This window comes from Arachis ipaensis, chromosome B03 (assembly GCF_000816755.2).
Source record: "Arachis ipaensis cultivar K30076 chromosome B03, Araip1.1, whole genome shotgun sequence".
NCBI classification, from domain to species: Eukaryota; Viridiplantae; Streptophyta; class Magnoliopsida; order Fabales; family Fabaceae; genus Arachis; species Arachis ipaensis.
This window is the reverse complement of record NC_029787.2, coordinates 133,849,147-133,860,623: the sequence shown is the minus strand read 5'-3', so window position 1 is coordinate 133,860,623 and position 11,477 is coordinate 133,849,147. Positions and strand designations below refer to the sequence as shown.

General features: G+C 34.0%; 1 long non-coding RNA gene across 1 annotated transcript; it reads right to left on the bottom strand.

Annotated features, from left to right (window-relative positions):
* LOC110270472 lies at positions 8,287–11,200 on the bottom strand. The gene is made up of 2 exons (XR_002360049.1): positions 10,875–11,200; positions 8,287–8,600 (listed from the first exon to the last, which is right to left on the bottom strand). It is a non-coding gene; the product is annotated as an uncharacterized LOC110270472 (long non-coding RNA).

Below are 11,477 nucleotides of genomic sequence, written 5' to 3'. Positions count from 1 at the left end.
AGTACGATCACTATTTTTATTTTTAGTATTATTTTAGACTATAATTTTTTATTAATTATGATTCTATTATTACTTACAATTAATTTTTATTTAATTTGTTCTTTTTAATATAAATAATAATTTATATTATAAAAAATTATAATAATAAATAATACACAAAATTACAATGACAAAATTTTACAAAACCAAACAAAAAAATAAAATGAAATCAACTATAGACAGAATTATTCGTATGAACCAAAGTGTCTTTATTAAAGGGCGGCCTATCAGTGAGAATATTATTATTGTCCATGAATTCATGCACTATTTGAAGAATAAGAGACAGAAAAATTATAATATGCCTCTCAAACTCGACATGAGCAAAGTATACAACCGAGTAGAGTGAAGTTGTGTATAAGAGATGCTTAAAAGACTGAAATTTTGTTAGAAATGGATAGATTGGATGAAGGAATGTGTCATTATAATTTTTTATTCTACTACAGTAAAAGAAAATTCAAAGGACTTCGTTAAGCCAACAAGAGGTCTTAGATAAGGAGATCCTCTTTTACCCTGTCTTTTTTTAATTTGTGCAAGGGGCTTGTCTCATATGCTCCAAAGAGGAGAATATAATTAAGATTTCACAGGTCTAAAGTTAAATCGAAGGTGCTCTACTCTTAGCCATTTATTTTTTGCTGACGACTCTATTCTCTTTGGTAAAGCAACTACCCAAACTTGCCATAATTTACTAAACATTCTACTGTAGTATAGTGAGATAATCGGAAAGATAATTAACCTCAACAAGTCTTCAGTATTCTTCTGTCAAAATACCCCTCTAGAGTAGAGCATCCTTCAGGTGTCACATGTAGGATCTCAGGATAAATACCAGGGTCTCCCTACAATTATCTACAAATCAAAGAAAGAAACGTTCAGATATATTAAAGATAAAGTGAGCAAGAACCTGAATGTATGAAAGTGATCTCTCCTTTCAATTAGTAAACGAGAAGTACTTATTAAAGCAGTAGGATCAGCAATGCCTATTTACACCATAAGCAGCTTTAAGCTTCTGGAGACACTTATTGACAGTATACAGAAGAATATGATGAGATTTTGGTGGGGCCAGAGAAGAGACAACGAAAGAAAAATACAATAGATCAAATGGGACACAGTTTGTAGAACTAAAGATAATGGAGGTTTGAATTTTAAAGACTTAAAAGCCTTTAATTTCGCAATGTTAGAAAAATAGTGTTGGAGAATCCTAAACAGATCTGAGTCCTAGCTCACAAGGTTCTAAAGAGCAAATATTTTTTCCTTTTCTTCCTTTATAAAAGCTCAATTAGGAAGTAATCCTTCCTGGGCTTGGAGAAGCCTACTGGAACGTAGGAAAGTGATTAAAAAGGATATAAAATGGCAGGTGAGCAATGGTACACAGATTCATATCTTTAAAGATTACTGGTGTAACATCCTACCACACAAAGTTTTACACTAGGAATGTAAAACAGAGGTGGTGTGGTATTACGACCTCTAAAAATGAAATCATATATATAATATAGACGAAAAATTATTTTATCTAGGAGCCTTTGAAGAAAGGTATTAAACAAACGTGTTAAACAGAAAAGCGCATCACTCTCGAAAACGATAAACGTATACTAGACAGGATAAGAGTAAAGCGACATATATACATATATACATAGGAAAAGAATTTCAAAGGTACAAATAACAAGACTTCTGACTCAGCTCGCGAAGTTAAAACCGGCCAGAGCATATATACATATATACAAGATAAAACCCAAAAGGCCTAAAAGACAGTTTACAGAACCTATTTCTCCAAATCAACCTCTAAGAGGGATAAAGCATATTATACATATACAATGGAGATTTAAGAGTATTTATATATACATCAGAACCAAAATAAAATCCCAAACACAAGGATCTTCGCTTTCAGAAGCTCCCAGTGTGTCTCAGCGAAGTGTCTCACGTCCTGCATCTGAAAACCACAAAATATGTATGGAATGAGAATCAGAGGTTCTCAGCATGGTAATGGTGCCCACATAACTAACATATAATGTCCCGAAAAAGTCAGAGAAAATCCTAGAACTTCTGACATTAGATTTAAACTTAAAACTAACATTGAAAATCATAAATAGGGTGAGGTATCTAAGGATTCTATATTCTATTTCAATTTCCAACTTAACCCCTAAGTTCATCACCTTTTCTCCAATCCTCTGAAATACCGGTGCACAGACAGACAATGCATACAAAGAAAACACAAGTAGTTTACAGTTACAGCAAACAGAACATATAGCAGTTAAGCATGAATATTAATTACGCAAACCCAAGAATGTAAAACCAAACAAGTCACTCAAATGCATATGATGCATGTCTTTCCTACTGGCCGTGAGCTCACGTGTCAGTTATTTTGCCAGAACCCGACACATGCGATAGCTAACCCGAATATCATCCTCTTGAAAACCAGTGGGCGGTACACCACCACGAACCCCACCTGGCGGGCGGTACACTACCATGAACCCCACCATTGCGAGCAGTACACCACCACGAACCTCGCAAGATCTTCAATTGGAAAACAACACACACACGTGGGTGGTACACCACTACGAATCCCACAAAGCATTCTCATTTAAAAATATGTGGGTAGTAAACCACCACGAACCCCACATACGTCTCGACACTGGGCAAGCAGTAAACCACCACGAACCTTGCCAGGTCAAAACTCAAGAAAAGTCAATTTTATTTTCAAATTCATTATAAATCATTCACACCTCCATTTCCAATCATATCTCATTCATCACAAATCTTAACATCAATACCATCTTCGTCATGCCATATTCATTATTTTCCAACAAAATCATTTGTTGTTATAACTCTCCCAAACCTCTACCCTCTACTCCATTGGCTCTAAATTCATGACGGTAAACACCCCTAATCATACTTCACTACCCAAAAATCTACCTATCAAGCTTTAAATAAGTATTAACAAGGTTTTAAAAGCTAGAGGAATGGTTTAAAAACACAAAAAAAAACTCATATTTCAGAAAAACAGGGACTGTGTGTGTCGTGCATACGCACAGAGTTAAAAATGGGTGGTTGCATATGTGATCCCCTGCTCACCTACGTGAGTGTTCCAACCCGAATGGACTACTCGCGTCGTGTGTGTCCCTCGCGTACGCATGGTTAGCAGAAATCTCAAAAAGCTGCTAAGTTCAAAATTTCTGTTTTACACACCAAATTTTGATCGCGTATAACTTTTTCGTTTTAAAACATTTTTCTTCGTTCTTTAAACGATATAAACCTCTCAGACCAAATTTTCTTTCAAGAGAAGTTTGATAAAATTTGGAGGTCCGAAGGCCAAGTTATGCTCCGCCAAAGTTGGTAAAAAATAAGAGTTTCCATAAAATTTGCACACCTCAACTTTCAAAACATGCTAATTCCAAACCTTTCAAAAACCAACCCAAACCTTACCACAAAAGCTCCAAACCAGCCTCAACAATATCATAACACCTCTTAACACATCAATCCATAATTATAATAAGTTTGTTCAATAATTTCATACAAAGACAACATCAAACAACATTATTAACTTACACGCGCAAGTGCACGCGCACACACGCGCACGCACACGCACACGCACGCACACGCACGCACACGCACACGCGCACAATCAAGCTCTACAAGATTACATTATTTCACCAACAACATCAAATTACCAAGCCTCATAAATACCATCCAATTCTACATCATTAACAACATACATTTCAATCCTATCTTACGGTCACTAGCCTAAGTTTTCACGACACGTTATATTTTAGTTACGAGAAATCAAAACTATACCTTGGCCGATTCTCCGATAAACCCGGAACACCTCAAGCATTTTCCGCACCACAAGCTATCATCCTCAGCCCCTCACCAACGGACCTAGCTTCCAAAATTGATCTCAAGCTTCCATTCTCTTCAAATGAGTTCCAATTACAAGTTTGACTTCTAATTTGATATTACACCAACAATATTCAATCTAATCTATATATATCACTATAATTAACCCTTAAAATCAAAATTTCAAAAATCCACAAGAGGATTAGAGTTTTTACCTTCTCCAAATATCATAGGATGACAACTCAATACATCAAAATATCAAAATCTCGAAATTCCAAACACTAAATTTTCGAATAGGAGAAGAAGGGACAGAAGCTAGGAATGTGGTTTCCTCACTTGTTATGTACCGGATTTTGTGGAACTCGACGTTACGATCGCGTGGCCGTAAACGGTGCGGCAATCGGAGCTTGGAGTGAAAAGTTGTGTGGATTTGATTATGGAAGTGAGGGTTTTGAGTTTCTTCTTCCCTTCCCTTATGTGTTTCAGCGTAAGATGCATGAGGAAGAAGGAAGGTGAGCTGAAGCTCAAGTGCTTAAGTGTGTTGGGTTGGGCCTTGGGCCCAATACGGCCCGGTTCGTTCAGTTCGGCCTGTTTGACTTAATTTTGGGCCAAATTCTTTAAAATTAGTGTTAACATTCATATTTTAATTATTTCTATTTCTTTAAACTATAAAATTTAAGTTTTTAATTTTTTAAATAATAATTAATTTATTGATTAATTATTAACTAATTACTTAGATTTTACAACTGGAGTCTTAATAAAATCCAAATATCTAAAAAACATCTTACTTCTGATCATAACCTAACATGGGTTAGCCAACTCCTATTGCCAGAACGATGATTGAATAAACCTCTAATTAGAAACTGTTTTACGCGCTTATTAAACAACTTATTATTCAGACTCTCATTCAATAAAGTAATGTGATAAACCACTATTTTGCGGTTTATTTTCTATTAAATTGAGTGGCTTTTATACATTATTCTCACATTTATGCATATAATTTGCATATTTTACATTTTTCTTCCTAATTTTGTGCTATAATTGAAAACATGCTTCTTTGGCCTTAAATTTACTAATTTTAATCTTCTCTTATTATTATCCGATGCCATGATATGTTTGTTAAGTGTTTTCAGGATTTATAGGGCAGGAATGGCTTAGAGGATGGAAAGAAAGCATGCAAAAGTGGAAGGAACACAAGAAATGAAGTATTTCAGAATCTGGTAGCGACGCGCACGCCTGGACGACGCATAAGCGTGATTGGTGCATTTGACAGATGACGCGCACGCGTGGCTGACGCCTACACGTGGCCAGTGAAAAGTCCAGCGACGTGTACGCGTGGCTGACGCGTACGCATGACAGAGCGTCACGTGTTGTAATTAACAGAAAACGTTGGGGGCAATTTTTGGGCTGCTTTTGACCCAGTTTCAGGCCCGAAAATACAGATTAGAGGCTGCAGAGTGGAGCTAGAAGGAAAAATCAATCATTCACTTTTTATTCACTGAATTTTAGGTTTTAGATGTAGTTTTCTAGAGAGAGAAACTCTCTCCTCTCTCTAGGTTTAGAGTTTCTTCTTTCAATTTCTCTTTAGGTTCAGGTTCAATCTTCCATTAATTTAGTTTTCTCTTACTTTTATTTGTTTAAGCACTTTAATTCATCTTCTTCTCTTGTTAATTTTCCTTTTTTGCCATTTTTATGTTATTGAGCTCTTGTTACATTTGATTTCGATGCTTGCAATTGGTTGTTTAGATTTAATATTCCTTATTAATTTTATCATGCTTTTATTTTGTGCCTACCAAGTGTTTGATGAAATGCTTGGGAGAATCTTAATTTAGCTTTTTACGTTCTTGACTTGGATTGAGTAATTTGGAGACTCTTGAATTGTCAAAGTCTCTTGTTGGTTGGTGATTGAAAGTTGCTAGTTGGCTTGAGCCTCACTAACTCTAGTCTTTGATTAGGAATTGTGAACTCAAGTTGATTTGCTCACTTGACTTTTCTTCAATTGTTAAAGGTTAACTAAGTGAGAGCAATTTGCAATTACCATCACAATTGACAATGATAATGAGGATAGGAATTCCGTTTCTCAACCCTTGCTAGGACTTTTCTTAGTTATTAGTTTATTTTCTTGTTATTTACATTCCTTGCTTATTAAATTCAAAATATAAAAAGATACAATCTCATAACCAATAATAAATACACTTCTCTATAATTTCTTGAGAGACGACTCGACGTTTAAATATTTCAATTAATTTTATTGGGTTTGCTTAAGTGACAAACAATTTAAACATTAACCGAGAATAATTTGTTGATTTAGAACTATACTTACAACGTGACATTTTTATGAAAATCTTTACCGACATTTTTTCTGCGTCAGAATGGCAGAGTGATATGGAGAAAGGAGAGTAAGGATACTTACACTGTGAACTCACGATACCATATAACCTTCCACTTCTACCATATTCACTAAGAATTTCTTCCAAAGCTCTTTTAACAGAAAGTTCTATTGTGGTCAATTTAGTCTCTCAAATGCCGACTCAAAAATTGGGTATTTTTTTTTTTGTTGGAAAGCGATGCATGAAGGAATTTCTGTGGGAGAAAAAATTCAGGAACAAATCCAATCAGTATAAAGCATATGTCCTGGATGCAACGAGAAAGAGAAAATAGTGATGCATTATAAAAGTGATTTCAAGCTCGAAAATCGCCAGGGCAACACAAAATGCAGTGAATGAGTTTTGGGCATGGGTTCACTTCCATGGTTTCTTTCCCCCTGATTTTCGAAGATGGTTTTTCTTCTCCTTCTCAATTTTCTTTTTTCTTTTTCTATTTTTTCTTCTCAATTAATTGTAATAGCTATTGGAGTGAGAGTGGATTCTCTTAATTTTTTTTTAAATTATTTGATAAAGTGTGATCTTTTATTATTTAATATCTTCTCTTACATATTTTTTCTTAATTCCATTTAAAGAGTATAAAATAAAAGATCACACTTTATCAAATAATTGAAAAAAAAAATAGAGAGAATTTATTTTCTTTGAAAATTTTGAAGCTAGCGTGCTAATACTAAATATGTATGGGGTGTGTTTTCCTTTTTTGAATCACACATGAATTATCTAAATTCCATCTTATACTAGATATTTTGTAAAAGATAATATTATAAAAATACATGAACATATAAAATATTTAAGTTGCATTTAGACGAAGATTAAAAGTCAAAGACTAAGACTGAGATTGAATTAAATTTTTATATTATATTTAGTGTAAAATATGTTGGATCGAGTTATGCCTTAATATTATGTTTAGTTTAAGATAGTCAAGTTGACCGTTATTGCAAAGAAACAAATAAAGGCTTAGCTTGTGAAAAAGGAGCATGGGCTAATGTAAACTATGCAGCATGGCTACATTCGCATGAAGATCTTGATCGTATCTTGCAATTAGATAAGGTTCATTTTCTTTCTAGTATATATATTTGTTCTTATTCTATCTTATTGGATTAAGTTCTTTTGTTTAAAAAGGAAAAAAAAAAAGAAAATAAGGGTAAAATAAAAGGGAAATTAATTAGCCTTATTCTATGATTGTTTGTTTTTATTTTCTTGCGTGTTGTTTTATCTTTTTTATAAAAATTTATGTATCGTTAATTTTATATAGAGTTACTAGTTAAAAACATTAGATAATTTAATATATTTAATTGTATTTAAAATTTTATTTTTTTTAATTAATTCATATAAAAAAATCACAATTTTTATTAGTAAATTAGTAAAATTTAACTGTGTTTTTTAAATTATTTTTACAATAATATTTAGTTAGGATTGATAATCGATAGAATAGAATAATATAGTTTAGACTCTTATTCATAGATTTAAATTTTTTCTAAAATTCTACTCTATCTTATCCGTTGTTGAGAATCTCTCAACCCTACCTTTTCACACACCATAAAATTTTACTCTCGATCCTACTCGTAACAAATCAAATTTTTTAATTAAACACAATATTTAATCATTCAATATTTCATAAACATAATAATAAAATACAAAATACAAAATTAAGTACATATTAAAAATTAAAAGCTATAAAATCATAATGAATTCCATTTTACAATTATAAAAGGAAGATGTGGGTTCAATTTTCATGATCTTTCTATAATAATTTTTTAACTACAGACTATACTATATAAGAGTGTGAGTAGATTGTAAACACTAATTTTTCTTATTTTGTTAACTGAAAAATGTAGCACCCTACCACACAGAGCATTACGCTTAAGTCGTAAAACAGAGGTGGTGTAGTATTACGACCTCTAAAATAAAATATAATACGTTAATAATTGAAAGAGTGCAGTATTCTAGGAGCCTTGAAGAATAGGTAAAGCAAAATCGCAAAAATTAAAAATGCAACGCTCAGAAATAAGGGTTACTTGCGTGAGAAGAAAGCTAAAGTTTAAAAGCATAAATAAATAGGAAACAGGAATAGAGAGTCAAGAGAACGATATAACAAGCTCCTAGCTCAGCTTGCGGAGCTGAGGTTGGCCGGAGAGTATTTACATACATATATACATGTCCCAAAATACCCAAAATATAGAGTAAAACCTCCATCTCTCCTCAAACCTCTAAGAGGGACAAAATAAACAAGTTTCTTGAAGAGGAAACTAAGTACATATATATTCAAAACTGTACATCAAAATAAAACCCAGAGACTACTCCGCTTCAGAAGTCCAGACGCCTAGCAAGGAGCCTCTCGAGTTGCATCTGAAAATACCAACACAGTATGGGGTGAGAACCGGAGGTTCTCAGCATGGTAAATGTGCCACGCACATAATATATAAGGTCCTAGAAATACCTGAGACAATTCTAGAACGGCGACACTCAGATTATAAAACTTAAAATGACTAAACAGAAACCATAAAAGGGGTAGGTGTCTAGAAAACTCTAAACTCAACTTAAACTTTATCTTAACACCCAACCTGTCCACCTTTTCTCCGTTCCTCCATCTCCAGTGGGTTTACAAATACAAACAAACAGGCAATTGCAAGCACAAGTAGGAGACAAGTAGTGCAAGTAGCAATTATCACAATTATCATAATATATTAAGTTAGGCAATCCCAAATAAGCCATAGCAAACAAACAAACAAAGTGCATATGATGAATGTCTATCCTACTGGCCGTGAGCTCACGTGTCGGTTACTTTGCCAGAACTCGACACATCTGGTAGCTAACCTAGACATTGGTCTCTAGGTTGCGCATCTCCAGGAGGATCATAAACGAAAGAGAGTGCCTTTCCACCTTCTTCTGGAGGTTTCACGAAGGAGAGTGTCTTTCCACATCGAAGAAGTGTGCCTTTCCACCTTACAACTAGAGAAGAATGTGGGAAAAATAATACGAAGGAGAGTGTCTTTCCACCTTCCCCACATCCACATCACGACAAGAGAGGAAACTTCCGTCCTCAACTTGCCATCCGAACACATTTTCAAATTAATATGCAAGCGGGATCACACCTAGACCTTACCATCTCGACCATTTCGGTCACATACGCATCTTGACCATTCCGACCACATACAGTCATCCCAAATCTCATCATTTATCATCATCATTTTCTTACATTCATTCTTTATAGTCATAGCTTAGCCTGATCTCATACATACATCTTATATCATTGCACTTTGTACCTAATTCATCATTTAAGATTATTACTTCACTCTAAAGTTATCACCTTTTCCTAGCTTCAGCTCATTACTAGACTTACTACTACAGTTTAGGACTAAAAGAATAAAAACGGAGATTTAAAAGTTTGAAATTTGGCTTGAAAACACAAAATACAATTCTTTTTTGCTGAACCAGGGGCCACACGTACGTGTGGAAGTACACTACTGAAATGTCACGCGTACGCATCCCTCTTTACGCGTATGCATGCAAACCAGGCAGTAGTGTTTGTCTGCGAAGGGGGTATATGCGTACGCAAAAATTCCATATCACGCGTACGCGTGGGCCACGCGTATGCATGGACATGCATTTTTTCAAAAATTTCACTAAGTTTCAAAAGCTGTAGAATTTTAGTTTTCAACCTTAAACTTCCGACACGCATAATTTTTTTGTTTTAAATCATTTTTCATCTGTTTTTCGAAAAGTGTAAGCTTCACAGACCCAATTTTCACATAAAACAAGTTTGAAACCATTTGGGGATCCGAAAGCCAAGTTATGGCTCGTCGAAGTTCGGCCAAAAACCAATTTTTCACAAAACTTTAAAACCTCTGTTTTCCATCAAGTGATCTTTCAAAATCAACCTATAACATGCAAATTCAGCTTCAACTCATACAATATCATAACAACATCACTCCACATTCAATCATCACCCATCAACCCCAATTTTAACAATTATAGTACATTAGTTTCATATATATATCAACATAATCACTTATGATCCACTTTGCACACAAGACCATCACCATTAATTTGTCAATCCTCATTAATATATCATTCAACATTCATTTTTTCATATACTACCTCAATCAAATATACCTCAATTCATACATATTCTCATACCTAAAAGAAATCATTACTCCAATCACAACATTCACCAACATGTCACCACAATTCTTATCCATCCCCTTGCCTTTACAAGCATCACTAATTCATCACTTAACAATTCAACACCAATATCCATAATAAGTCAAGACTTTAACATTTATCATTAGGCACTAAACAATTTATATGCTCATACATTCATTCATATCTTATAGTCAACTAGCCTAAATTTTCGCAAAACATTATATATTAAATACACGAAACCTAAACTATACTTTGGTCGATTTTCACGTATTATCCAAGAAACCCTCTTAGGCGAAAAGGCAAAGCTTTAACACCACAATTCAGCTCTAACACCCACCAAGTTTCTAATCAATCTTCTAATAGCTCCACATCATATATATACACATACACCTAATACATGATTCATATACCCAAATACCAAATTCAATACCTAACATATAAAATCAAGGGATTAGATAGGATTCTTTGAATTCTGACCTTACCCAAGCGTCGTATAAGCAAGAGTGAATGTTTTTCTCAAGCTAATCGGATCCTAATACATCAAAGTGGTAAAAATTCAACACCACTTACATAATTTCGAAAAATTGGGAGAAGGAGAAGCTGAGAGTAATAGAGTGACTTATCTATGAAATTGTTCCGATAGAATCGTAGAGCTCGACAGGGTGGTCACGTGGCCACAAACGGTGCAGCGATCGGAGCCCAGAGTAGGAAGTTGTGGTGGTTTGAAGGTGGTGTTAAGTTTATGTCTTCTTCCCTTTCACCATGGATGTTGTTTCAGCGTGTTTGCTGAGTAAAGGGAAGAAGAGTGCCCTTCTTTAATTACTTGGGCTGACTAGTTGGGCCTTGGGCCATTTTGGACCCGGTTCAATCAGTTCGACCCGTTCGATCTAATTTTGGGTCAAATTTTTTAAATTTAGTATCAAAATTTTTGTTTTAATTAGCTCTCTCCTATTTTAATATAAATTTCAACTTTCAAATTTTTTTATTAAAAATTAATTTATTAACTAATTATTTACTAATTTTACAAAATTTACAAAAAATAATTTAACTACAAATTAATTAGTAACAATCATATTTTTT